Genomic DNA, 12,023 nt, shown 5'->3' with positions numbered 1-12,023 from the left:
AACTTCCAGAATATTTCCATTAGGCCTAGGCCTATACCATAGTCTATTATTATTATTATTATTATTATTATTATTATTATTATTATTATTATTATTATTATTATTATTATTATTATTATTACTTGCTAAGCTACAACCCTAGTTGGATAAGCAGGATGCTATAAGCCCAAGGGCTCCAACAGTGAAAAATAGCTCAGCGATGAAAAGAAATAAATAAACTTCAAAAGAAATAAGGAACAATATGAAATATCTTAAGAATAACATTAGAATACAGCTTTCTTATATAAACCATAGAAACTTAAAAAAACAAGAGGAAGAGAAATAAGATAGAAAATCGTGGCTAAGTCGTACCCTCAAGCAAGAGAACTCTACCGCAGGACAGTGGAAGACCATGGTACACAAGCTACGGCACCACCCAAGACTAAAGAACAATGGTTTGATTTTGGAATGTCCTTCTCCAAGGAGAGCTACTTACCATAGCTAAAGAGTCTCTTCTACCCTTACTAAAAGGAAAGTTGCTACTGAACCATTTCATTGCAGTAGTTAACCCATTGAGCAAAGAAGAATTGTGTGCTAATTTCAGTGTTGTCATGTGTATGAGGACAGAGGAGAATGTGGAAAGAATGAGGTAGGCTATTATGTGCATGTGTAGTGTAGGTAAAGGAAAAATGAGCCATAACCAGAGAGAGGGATTCAATGTAGTACTGTCTGGACAGTCTAAGGACCCTATAACTCTTTAAAGGTAGTTTCTCAAAGGGTGGCTGGTGCCCTGGCCAATCTGGATTAACATTTTTATTTTCCTCCAATAGTAATTGTATTCAGCCGTATTTCTTACATACAATAATACCAAAATTTAACATTCATATAAAATTAACGAAGTTAATCTTGTGCAAAAAAAAGTTGTGAATGGTATAATTCCAAATCTCTTCCAATATACAATAAAAGAGTTGGAAGACCCATGCCTACATGGCTGAGTACTATGAACCTAAAGTGGGAGATGATGAATGGAAAAGCATTGATCTAACCGAGGACCTTTGCGTCAATAGAAGTTGGAGATGATAATGATTTAATGAAGAAATGGAAGGAATTTTAAAGTTCCTCACAAAATCTAAATCATCTCCACATTCCCGAAAAAGAAGGAATTATGGAAAACAGGTTAATGGGAGACAAAATGAAAAATCATTATACATATATAAATATATAATGAAAAACAATATTAATAAAAGGGAACAATGTCATTGAAATGCCACGGGAATTGAAAAATGAATAAAATGTAATTAAATATTTTGAATAACTCGTAATTTTTTTCCTTTGTCGATTTCAGTGAGAACATATTGTGAGGAATTTTGATATTACGCCGCTGTTCTTTCATATCACGTTGTAATTAGATTATATTTCGGTCGAGAGAGAGAGAGAGAGAGAGAGAGAGAGAGAGAGAGAGAGAGAGAGAGAGAGAGAGAGAGAGAGAGAGAGAGAGAGAGAGGGAGAGGGAGAGAGAGAGAGAGAGAGAGATCGTTTTAGAACGCCTTGCCTATAGTAAGACATGGGCTCTTACAAAGAGAGAGAGAGAGAGAGAGAGAGAGAGAGAGAGAGAGAGAGAGAGAGAGAGAGAGAGAGAGAGAGAGAGAGAGAGAGAGAGAGAGAATGGAAATTCGAGTGTTAATTTTGAATTCGTAAGGTCCTAGAGAGAGAGAGAGAGAGAGAGAGAGAGAGAGGAGAGAGAGAGAGAGAGAGAGAGAGAGAGAGAGAGAGAGAGTGTTAATTTTGAATTCGTAAGGTCCTAGAGAGAGAGAGAGAGAGAGAGAGAGAGAGAGAGAGAGAGAGAGAGAGAGAGAGAGAGAGAGAGAGAGAGAGAGAGTGGAAATTCGAGTGTTAATTTTGAATTCGTAAGGTCCTAGAGAGAGAGAGAGAGAGAGAGAGAGAGAGAGAGAGAGAGAGAGAGAGAGAGAGAGAGAGAGAGAGAGAGAGAGAGAGAGAGAATATATGCCTCAATGAACGAGCCAAAATCAGGAAAAAATATAAGAATTTACCTGTTTTCCACAAAGCATTTGGGAATTAAATTGCTAAGAATATCAAAGAAATTAGTATATTATAAACTAAGAAAATTTGCAAAAATATATCAAACTTAAATTTTGTGTTTATATTGTAAACTTAAATAAATTTTTGTGATTTATTGTGAAATCAATTTTTTATAGTTATAGTTTTAGTTTTAGATTTAATTATAGTTATAGTTATAGTTATTGGTGTAGTTTTAGTTTTAGCTTTAGCTTCAGTTTTAGTTATAGTTATAGTTATAATTATAGTTTTAGTTATAGTTATAGTTATAGTTTTAATTTTAGTTTTAGTTATAGTTATAGTTATAGTTATAGTTTTAGTTTATTTTAGTTTTATACTTAAAGGTATAGGTTCAGTTTTAGTTTCAGTTTCAGTTTCAGTTTCAGGTTCAGTTTTAGTTTCTGTTCCAGTTTTAGTTTTAGTTTTAGTTACATCAATTGGATTACTCAATTTTTTTTTATTAGTGATTGGTGTTTGAGATATAATTATTCACATTAAATATATTTAAGATATTTATAATATAAAGTATTAGATTTTTGTAATTTATTGTAATAATTTTGTAAAGTCAATTTTTCTTCTTAGCTGTATTTTGTAAGGTGGAACATTATTACGTCAATTGGATGACTAAAATAGTTTTACTTATTAGTGATTTGTATTTGACGTAAAACTATTCATATTAAAGACATTTATAATAAAAAAGTGAAATTAAAAGGAGATACATGAAGACTTAAATAGTTTTTGGGAAATATATGAGCAGTTGGTGAGTATTTTGGCTATTTTCATATTCTATTAATTTATTGTGTTTTGCCTATTTAGATTGCTTTAAATTACTTTTTTTTATGTATTTTTATTAATTTTAATGATCTTTGCCAACAAAATCATGTGTCAGACCTAAATCAGGGACAAGTCACAGATGCTAGACTTGTGGGTAGCCTACACTTTTGCGGTCCAGTATATATTTACAAATGCACCTCACTGTTTACTTAATTTTTATTTGCACAATCATGTTTTGCCAATTGACTTTCTTCCATGTAATAAAATCATCTGGAAATGCATTGTAGTTTCTTAGAAGTGTAATGTACAGTACAAGGGCACTGTTAAGAGTTAAGCTAACTTGCTTAATCCAGCATGTACTGCATGCCAGCACAAATGAGCAAGGAGGTAAGGTTGAATTGCTATCTGGGCAAAGACTAGTATGTAAATTATTACATATGATCCTGGCTAGTACAGTGGTAACGTGTTTGCCTAGCATTCGCATGGCAAGAGATCGATCCCCGCCCAGGACCGTGAGTTTAAGCTGTTTACTGGGGAGGCCACTGCTGTGGTAGGGCACCACAGTGGGGGGTTGGGCTTGCCCGGCTGACGTTCTGGTGATCATCTATGCTGATGGAACCGGAACTGAAACCAGTCACCTTTAACCTTTAAGTGTGAATCTCTACGAGCAGTGTTAGGAGGGATCCTCCTCTTTTTTTCGTGTCCCAGCGATACCCTGGTTACCGTACGATGTGTACGTATGCCTCCCATAACTGTTAATGTACATAGGATGGTTGTAATCGCGAAACTATATTTTTGCAGAAGATGACATTAAAACAATAACATAACAAGAAAGCTAACTGGAAATGAAATTGTTTTTTTCATGCAAAATTGGCAGGGTGGAATTTAACAAAAAATTACCAATATTTTAAGTAAATAAACTCCTTAGAGTATCCAAATACACAAGAAAAGAAAATTGTATAATGCCAGATAAATATCAAAACTTTACAGGAACAGTCAAAGTTATAGGAATTGTAGAAAGTGGCAAATTTTATGGGGGGAGGAATTACCGACATATTAGAGTTGCAAGGAAAGGAAGGGATATGCACTAATCTGAATTACCCCTAACTAACCTGACCTAGATCACCATGTTCTAAATTGCCATGTTCTTGCGTACTGGGATACAATCCACTCTCGCCATAAGCTAATATTAGAAAAATACCTCAAGCTACAATAAAAAATACATGAAAATATGCCTGAAGAAGCATATTTTACCCGATAAGCCTCAAAGCATTACAAGAACAGGTCATTATTAGAGGCACTATAGATAAAGTAGTTGGAAATTCTATGGTGGCGATTACCAATTTAGTTGAGGTACGAGGAAATGAAGGGGATATGCACTAATTAACTCACACCTAGCCTGACCTAAATCACTGTTTATTTATTTCCTGGGAGAAGTGGACCCCACTCTGCCACCCCCCATACCCTGTGCTAACATCAGAAAAAAGCTATGCTGGGAACATTCCACTTGGGAAAGAGATCTTAGTACTGTACTGTATGTTCATGCCTCATTTTTGAGGTGAGATGGTTCTTATGTGGAACATTCCCATCCTCAAATATACTGTACTTATCAGTGCGGGGTGCACGTACTCACACACCTACAACCTGGGCTCTTTTTCCTACGAGAACGAGTGTGCACACTGTCATTAGGAATGAAGGGCTCTCTCTCTCTCTCTCTCTCTCTCTCTCTCTCTCTCTCTCTCTCTCTCTCTCTCTCTCTCTCTCTCTCTCTCAGTTCCAGAGACAACCAAACAATCATGTTGGCTGAGGAAGGAGTCAGTGAAGCACAGGATAACCTCTAAACTAAGTCTTTCAGGTTATTGACAGATTCTTCTGCAAAGTTTTGTGGGATGAGGTGTCCAGTTGCAAAACCCAACCATCCTAACAGGTAGATGTATCCATACGAGGTACTGGAGCTCATGCTCCTGCAACCAGTGTTAGGTCTCGGATAGATGAGTGTATAAGATTGTCTTGATACACCGGTGGGACACAGGCTTTATGCGTTGGCAACTTGTATCTAGGGTTGTGATGGAGGTCATTGCTGGATTTTCCATTTGAAAAGGTTTACTCATGCTTTGTCGGAATAACACACAGGAGGATGGAGAGGATGATGATGGGATGAATGCTTCCCAAAGTCACTAAAGAGCAACTGGTTTGATGGCCAGGAGGGAGTCCAGAATATAAGTCTAAGGGCTCCGCAAAGCAGGTTTCACTAGCGTCCTAAATCCGGTCCTTCCTCGGTCCTGGAGGAATTGATTTTTTCTTATGATAGCTCTTTATTGAACAGAATCCAGAGAGAGAATATTAGGTTTCATGCAATGGTAAGACCAAACACAAAGACTGCTTGTGAGGATGTAGGCAGCCACCTTCGTCTCTTTCCTTCCTTTGGATGTTCCCGAGTCGCTTTTGCGACACCATTGCGTCACTCATAATAAATGAAAGCTGTCGCCAAAGAAATATGCCAGAGGTGAAGAAGAGTCTTAAAAGATTTCCTTTCTCTCAACCGAATTAAGAGAACCATCCTTGAGGGAAAGACAGTACTGAGAACATATCTACTGTGCTCCAGGAGGTGATCTGAATGCGTTCCGTACAAGGTACAGTACAGGCGTTCAGATGCCTGTTACCTCTGATTGGTCTAGTATGATACCGAGCAAGCACACCTTTGTGTAGAATGATTGGGTCTGCCCTCATCCCCTTCTTCCCTCAGAGTTCCAGAGTGGACAACCCAACTGAAGGGACTGGGTATATGGTATAGTACGATCAATGTACTGTACAGTGCTAGCATGATGACTTAGCTGACGGTCTTGTCTCAGCTACACAACTACAAACTCGACCACCACTTGTATGAGTTCCACATGAACTATACAAACTCGTAATTTCAGGTTGCACTACCTGCCTCAACTGCCACACAAGTTTTAGGTCAAGTTCAAAGTGGAGGTTATGCTACCTGGTGGGTTAAGGACAAAGTTGCTTCTTAGTGGACTATCTGGTTGACTGATCGTACCTACTATCTGGTAGTAACTACTACCACCTTTATAAATTCTAACTGCTGAGTTCCAGCTTCACTGAACCATCTGCCTATTAAAAGACTTAGGGTTGTGATGGCCTATGTGGTAACATCTCTGACTAGTGATCGCCGAACTGGGGTTCGAGTCCCGCTCAACCTCACCATTCTTGTGAGGTAAGGATGGGGGGGGGGGAGGTTTGGTGGAACCTATTGGTCTATCTGCTGAGTCATTAGTATCCATTGCCTGGCCCTCCTTGGTCCTAGCTTGAGTGGAGAGAGGAGCATGGGTGCTGATCATATGAATATATGGTCAGTTTTAATCTAGGGCATTGTTCTGCTTGATAAGGCAAGGTCACTGTCCCTTGCTTCTGCCACTCACGAGTAACCTTTAAACATTTTAAACCTTCTATAGTAGTTATGAAAAATACAAATTGCTTTATATGCGATTTTTAGCATTGCATTCGCTCTGATCATTAGAAGTAGGCTGCTATTGCAATTATCATCTATCAATGCCTGACATTATCATTTGTATTTTTATACACTCATTTCCCTGTTTTGGTATGATGTTTATGTGCCTTGGATGCAAGCATTCCTATTATACAGTTATTTCCATTTGATTTAAACTTGAAGAAGCTACTGATAAGTGGTCATTATGAAAGGGGCTGAACTGTAGTAATTACTGTATATTAAGGGAAAAACTTCATGTTTGGAGGTACCACAAGAAATTTTGTTTATCAAAGACCAAGAAATGTTGCCATTCCTGCTGTTTCTGACTACAAAGAAAAAAGAAACTTTTAGCCATGAAAAATAGTTCCTTTCCTTAATCATTTCCTCTACAGCAACTGAGACCATTAGATTATATTGTAGGACATAACCTTGGAATTATACCTACAAATAATAACAAAAGACACTTGGATAAAGATAAAGACACATTGTCTAGGGCTGGTTTAGTGTAGTCCACTTCAGTAAAGGTAAAGGTGTCGGGTTTCAGTTTCAGTTTCATCAGAATAGATGCTCACCAAAACATTAGCCGGGCTAGCCCAACCCCTCACTTTGGTGCCCAACCACAGCATTGGCGTCCCCAGTAAAAAGCTTAAACTCATGGTTCCGGGTTGGGATCAATCTGCTGGCATGCGAATACTAGGCGAATACGTTACTACCGTACTAGCCAGGAGGCTATGTAGTTAACCTAAATTAGGTTAGGTGGGTTGTTTTCCAGTGTTTGTTTTGTGTGAAATGTGGGTTTTCAGACATGAAAATATGTCTGGAATTGCAAGTGGGGGCCAGGTTTTAATGCTAAGGGAAGATAGGAAATTAAAAAAAAACTATTTTGTGGGGGGAAAACATTGTGACAAAAGTTACACATAAGAAAGTGATCCGGCAAGAAGAGCGTCTAGATTATACGATAACGCGAGTGTTCCTACTTAACTACAAAGACTCGTTCTTTAACAGGAATTTGTTTTTAGTGTGCAGTATTTGAAACTCAGATGTTAAGATTTATGACTGTTGGGTGGATGAGAAGTCCCTTTCCTTGCCAGCACACTGAGTAGCTACAGTATTTTGTTTTATCCACTGGAAAGTATAAATGTACTGGCACTGTCACTTGCTGTTGACTTTACTGTATTTTTTTTTAGATAGTGAGTGATAGTTCATTGTCTGCAAGGGATATTAAGGAAGAAGAAAGATTTTGCAGTTTTTCTAATAACTGTAGCTGACTGACAGTTTGTGTAACTTAGCGATATACACTTTCTTGTTTTTGTTTGACAGCATTTCTGTTGCTGTTCATTCCTTTGCGAGTGTGGCCTGGTGATGACTCATTAAAGAAGAAAGATTTTGCAGTTTTCCTAATAACTGTAGCTGACTGGCAGCTTGTGTAACTTAGTGATATAAACTTTCTTGTTTTGGTTTGACAGCGTTCCTGTTGCTGTTCATTCCTTTGCGAGTGTGGCCGGGTGATGGTTACGTCCTCATGACTGGAGATTTTGGCTTTCCATGAACACCATTGCATGCTGTCAGAGGAAGGAGTGTTTGCTGCTGCTGAGTAGAGGAGGAGGAATATCACCCTTGTTCTGCTAGTCAGCATCTTCCCGTTTATAGACAGGCACTCCTGGTGGGGCTGTATCTTAATAAAGTTCTTAGGATATATTTCCTACTTGGAATGTTGTTGCTATCAGCCTGGAATAGGCACGCTGGAGAGATGTTTTCAATTTTCTTCTCCAGTTCTGCCTCACCTTTGTCTCTTCACACACTGCCAGTTGTAAAGAAAGGGCTCTGGTCTTTTTTGCCCCTTTATGAACAAAGAAGTCCTAGAAGAACTATCGATAAGAGTTGCACATACGAGTCCCGTCTCTACCTTGAGAGACGATGAGACAACACATAGAGCACCTGAGCGCTCCTTCATCACATCGCACTGCTGGTTGAGGTGGAAGGATTTTGCCCCTCTTTTCTCCTATTTTGGACAAAGAAATCCTAAAAACCAGTTGACTGGAGATACTTTGTGACTCGTACTTTTTTCTCCCCATGAGAAAGAGAGAGTTACCTCTTAGCAAAGCCTTCACCTGTTTGTGTGCATGCGCTGCTCCTAGGAGTTTTCCTTTTCACTCGCCTAACATCTGTCCATGCGCACCCTTCAACTGTTTACGCACACCTATCATCTGTTCACTCGCTATCCCACTCAAACCCATATGTTCTCTCTTGTGCGCTCGACTTCATATGTTTGCACTACAGTAGTGTTCCATCAACTTTTTGTGTATGCTCTCACCTCATTCTGAAAGCACACATTTACCATCTAGTAAAACTAGAAATTTGACAGTTCTACCTTCGCCAGCATATTTTGCAAGGCGACAGAATACATACAGTACTGTACTGTACTGGGAACGTTCCTTCCGCAAAAATAGATGTCGACATGTGATACAGAGCTCACATCGGGTCCTTGTGCTCTTTCCTCACAAGAATAGGTGCACGCACTGCTGGTAGGAGTAAGGGCCTTGCATTTCTTTCCCCCTCCTGGATGATCCTCTTTTGCCTTCAGGAGAGAGAGGGAAAACACTAATTACATGAGGACAATATAGACTTCAGGAGAGAGAGGGAAAACACTAAGTACATGAGGACAGTATGTACCAAGACAAGTGGTACATACCAAGATTGTACCCAAAGCTTGGTTTAGGATAAAAAGCCTCTCATGCCCATATTTAGCACTGTCTTGAACAAGTTCAAGCTCCCATCCTCTCGATTATGAGAAAAGGACTCTAACCAGTATGAGCAGGTTGAACACTTATGCTTTCAGAGGTTATGTATGAGCAATATATACTTTCCCAAGAATATGTTTTCATACTAGGTTCAGATGTTCACCTTGTTTTCTCAACACTACGCCATTGGACACTTCTCATATGTTCTTTAGTGACCTTTTGGTCACAGAACTTCTTTTATCTACTTTGATCCTGTTCTTCCATAACACGATACACTGGAAGAGGAACCTCTGATTGTTCTTATTGCTTGTACAGTACTGCACAGGCTACAAGATCTTACCTTCACTAGCGATGTTTCCTTGTGCACCATCTCATTCGTCTTTAGTCTTTATGGGAACGTTCAGATTCTGTTCGCCCCCTGGCACTTGTTCTCCCTGATCGGTGTTTCCCGTGGGAAATTTTGATTGGTTACTGTGATTGGAAGTCTTCCAATTGGTTACTGTGATTTGGAACCTGATTGGTTACCATGTTAAAAAATATTTTGATCAGTTACTGGGATTGGAAATTTTCTGATCCTTTACCGGAATGGGGAACCTTCCACATTTATTACAGCCATTGGGAACCTTACGATCATTCACTGCTATTGTTAAAGAACCATTCGATTGCTTACCATGATTCAGTACCTTACAATTGTTTATGATGACCGGGAACCTTACAGTTGTTTACAGTGATCGGGAACCTTAAATTTTACTGTGATCAGGAACCTTGCGGTTGTTTACCGGTATCAGGAACCCTGTGATCATTTACAGCGATCTGTAACACGATCATTTTCCACGATCGCTTTCCTCCCTTTTACCACGATCACCTCACGACCTTTTACTGTACTACAAATGGGACCCTTACCTACTGCAATCGGGAATCTTGCATTTGGGAACGACATGATCTAGAACAATGATTGGAACTTACTCAGGCCTCAAGCATCATCACCTTTGAATTGCCAGGAATTAGTTCACCTGTTCTGTTACTCGTTTCCAGCTCTCCCACTGCTGAAGAGGAGGAAGAAGTAGTCACCGAAGCACAGGATGACCAATATGGCATTCACTCTCAAGACTTCAACTGATTTCTCTGCATGGTTTCATGGAAGGAGCAGTGCTGTACCAATACCCAACCCTTGGAAAGTATTTTGGTTTGGGGTACAGGAGCTCACGCTCATGCTACCGGTATTCGGTCTCCTACAAGGCTGAATACAAGCACTGCATGGTTGGGATGTTGGCAGACTCTCGTCCCTCTGCTGTTTTAGGACATTCCCTTGGCATTTCTCTCTCACCATTGCCCAAATTCTCCCTACGCGCCGATGCCTGTTCTCTACCTAGATTTTCCTATGCTCAGACACCAGTCCATGACTTTTTTTCCCTAACCGTCAAGATCTTCCATCTCTGTCACACTTAGTGTTGGAACAGGTTACTTCTCAAATCTGATTTCAGTATTCAAACAACCACTGAAATGCCACATTGTGTACATACTCAGTTGTTGGGAAGGACTTCTTCTAATCAAGTTTTTTTTGTGTATCTTTTGTAGGAAGAAGGCGCCAGAGACAATTGCATTTAGGGGAGCTTATTATGGCAATTCAGACTTCTTTGAAGTACAGTAATGGAATTTTATACACTATAGCAATCGATAGAATCATGATTCCTAGGCTTTCTGCATATACCCTCCCCAATTGATCGAATCAGCGGAGTCGGGACAGACCCTGATGGAGATTCAAGTACGACAACACGATGTCTCGACACCCAAGTCTATTTTTCCATGGCCAGCCCCAAGCTAAATTGAGGTTCAATCATTGGGAAGTCACAGTCATTTGTTGCACTATGATCTAAAGCTTGTCATGCCCAAGGACAAGTAAAAACATGGACTTGATCCAGTAAAGTGTCAAAAACAAAGCTGGGGGAGAGATTTTGGTTGTCTCCTGGTTGGTGGACAGGGGAGTCTAGAGAGCACACATCTCTTATGGAGTGCTCCATCAAGCACGCGTTCTTCTGTTAGTGCGCACTCGTATAATAGCACTCGCTCATATTCTTGTCCTCTTGTCAGGACACCATCATCTTAGTTTTTAGTGGATAGCCCTACGTGTGCATATATTTGCTTGGATTCTGCGACCACATGCAGTCCGCACTCACTTGGAATGCACACTCTTGGTCCGCATGATTGACGTGCATGCGTATGATGACAATGGCGAGGAACCAGATGACGTAAGCAAATTTTCTAGTCAGACTAGTCCGCATCTGCCCTCGGCCGACTGACTAACTCGTCCATGGATTCCTCGCTTCCTTGGGTGCGCATGCTATCGATCTCATGCGGTAATTATTAATCATGAGGGCCCTGTGCCTAGTATATTATTTCTTTTTTAAAGAAAAATAAGTCGCCCTAAACTGTCAGTCAGTCGCAGTTGTGCCTCCGATCGATCTCTCCCCGCTTACTTGAGAAGGGTACCAGGATCATTCCCAACACGGAGCTTTATCGATACATAGTTTTCGCTAGTCTTAGGAGAACGTCACTGCCTAGCGATCTGTTACATGGGGTTCAAGTCATGCTGAAGCTCTATAGTTTCTTGTAGTGTCTATCACCTCACCATCCTTGTAAGCTAAGGATGGGGTGTTGGGATTGGCTATAGGTTTACCTGCTGAGTCATAAGCAGTCATTGCCTGGGCATCCCTGGTTCTAGCTTGATAGAGAGGGACCATGTGCATTGGTGAAATGTATATATGGTTGGGGTCTAGGTTATTTTCCTGTTAGGCCTAGGGCATTGACACTGTCCCTTGCATCAGCCATTCACGAGTGACCTTTAAACATGCTTCTTCATTCTTATCCTTCTTCTGAGAGTCTGAAGTCTTACAGATAGATGGTATCCTAGCTGCAAGTGAGATATTCTCGTTTTCTAGTCCTGGTTGACCAGTCCTATT

The 12,023-nt window shown here is 40.0% G+C and overlaps 2 long non-coding RNA genes across 2 annotated transcripts in view; one reads left to right on the top strand and one right to left on the bottom strand.

Moving 5' to 3' along the window:
• Positions 1-12,023, bottom strand: part of LOC137638358 (uncharacterized) — a 601,799-nt gene that overhangs the window by 549,175 nt on the left and 40,601 nt on the right. The gene's annotated exons all lie outside the window — the stretch shown is intronic.
• Positions 2,678-12,023, top strand: part of LOC137638359 (uncharacterized) — a 319,347-nt gene continuing 310,001 nt past the window's right edge. Inside the window, exon 1 of the long non-coding RNA XR_011044109.1 lies at positions 2,678-2,815. This is a non-coding gene — a long non-coding RNA (uncharacterized lncRNA). The remainder of the gene's footprint in view (positions 2,816-12,023) is intronic.

The sequence above is a fragment of the Palaemon carinicauda genome, chromosome 3, assembly GCF_036898095.1.
Source record: "Palaemon carinicauda isolate YSFRI2023 chromosome 3, ASM3689809v2, whole genome shotgun sequence".
Classification (NCBI taxonomy): Eukaryota; Metazoa; Arthropoda; class Malacostraca; order Decapoda; family Palaemonidae; genus Palaemon; species Palaemon carinicauda.
This window is presented reverse-complemented; position numbering and strand designations above follow the sequence as displayed.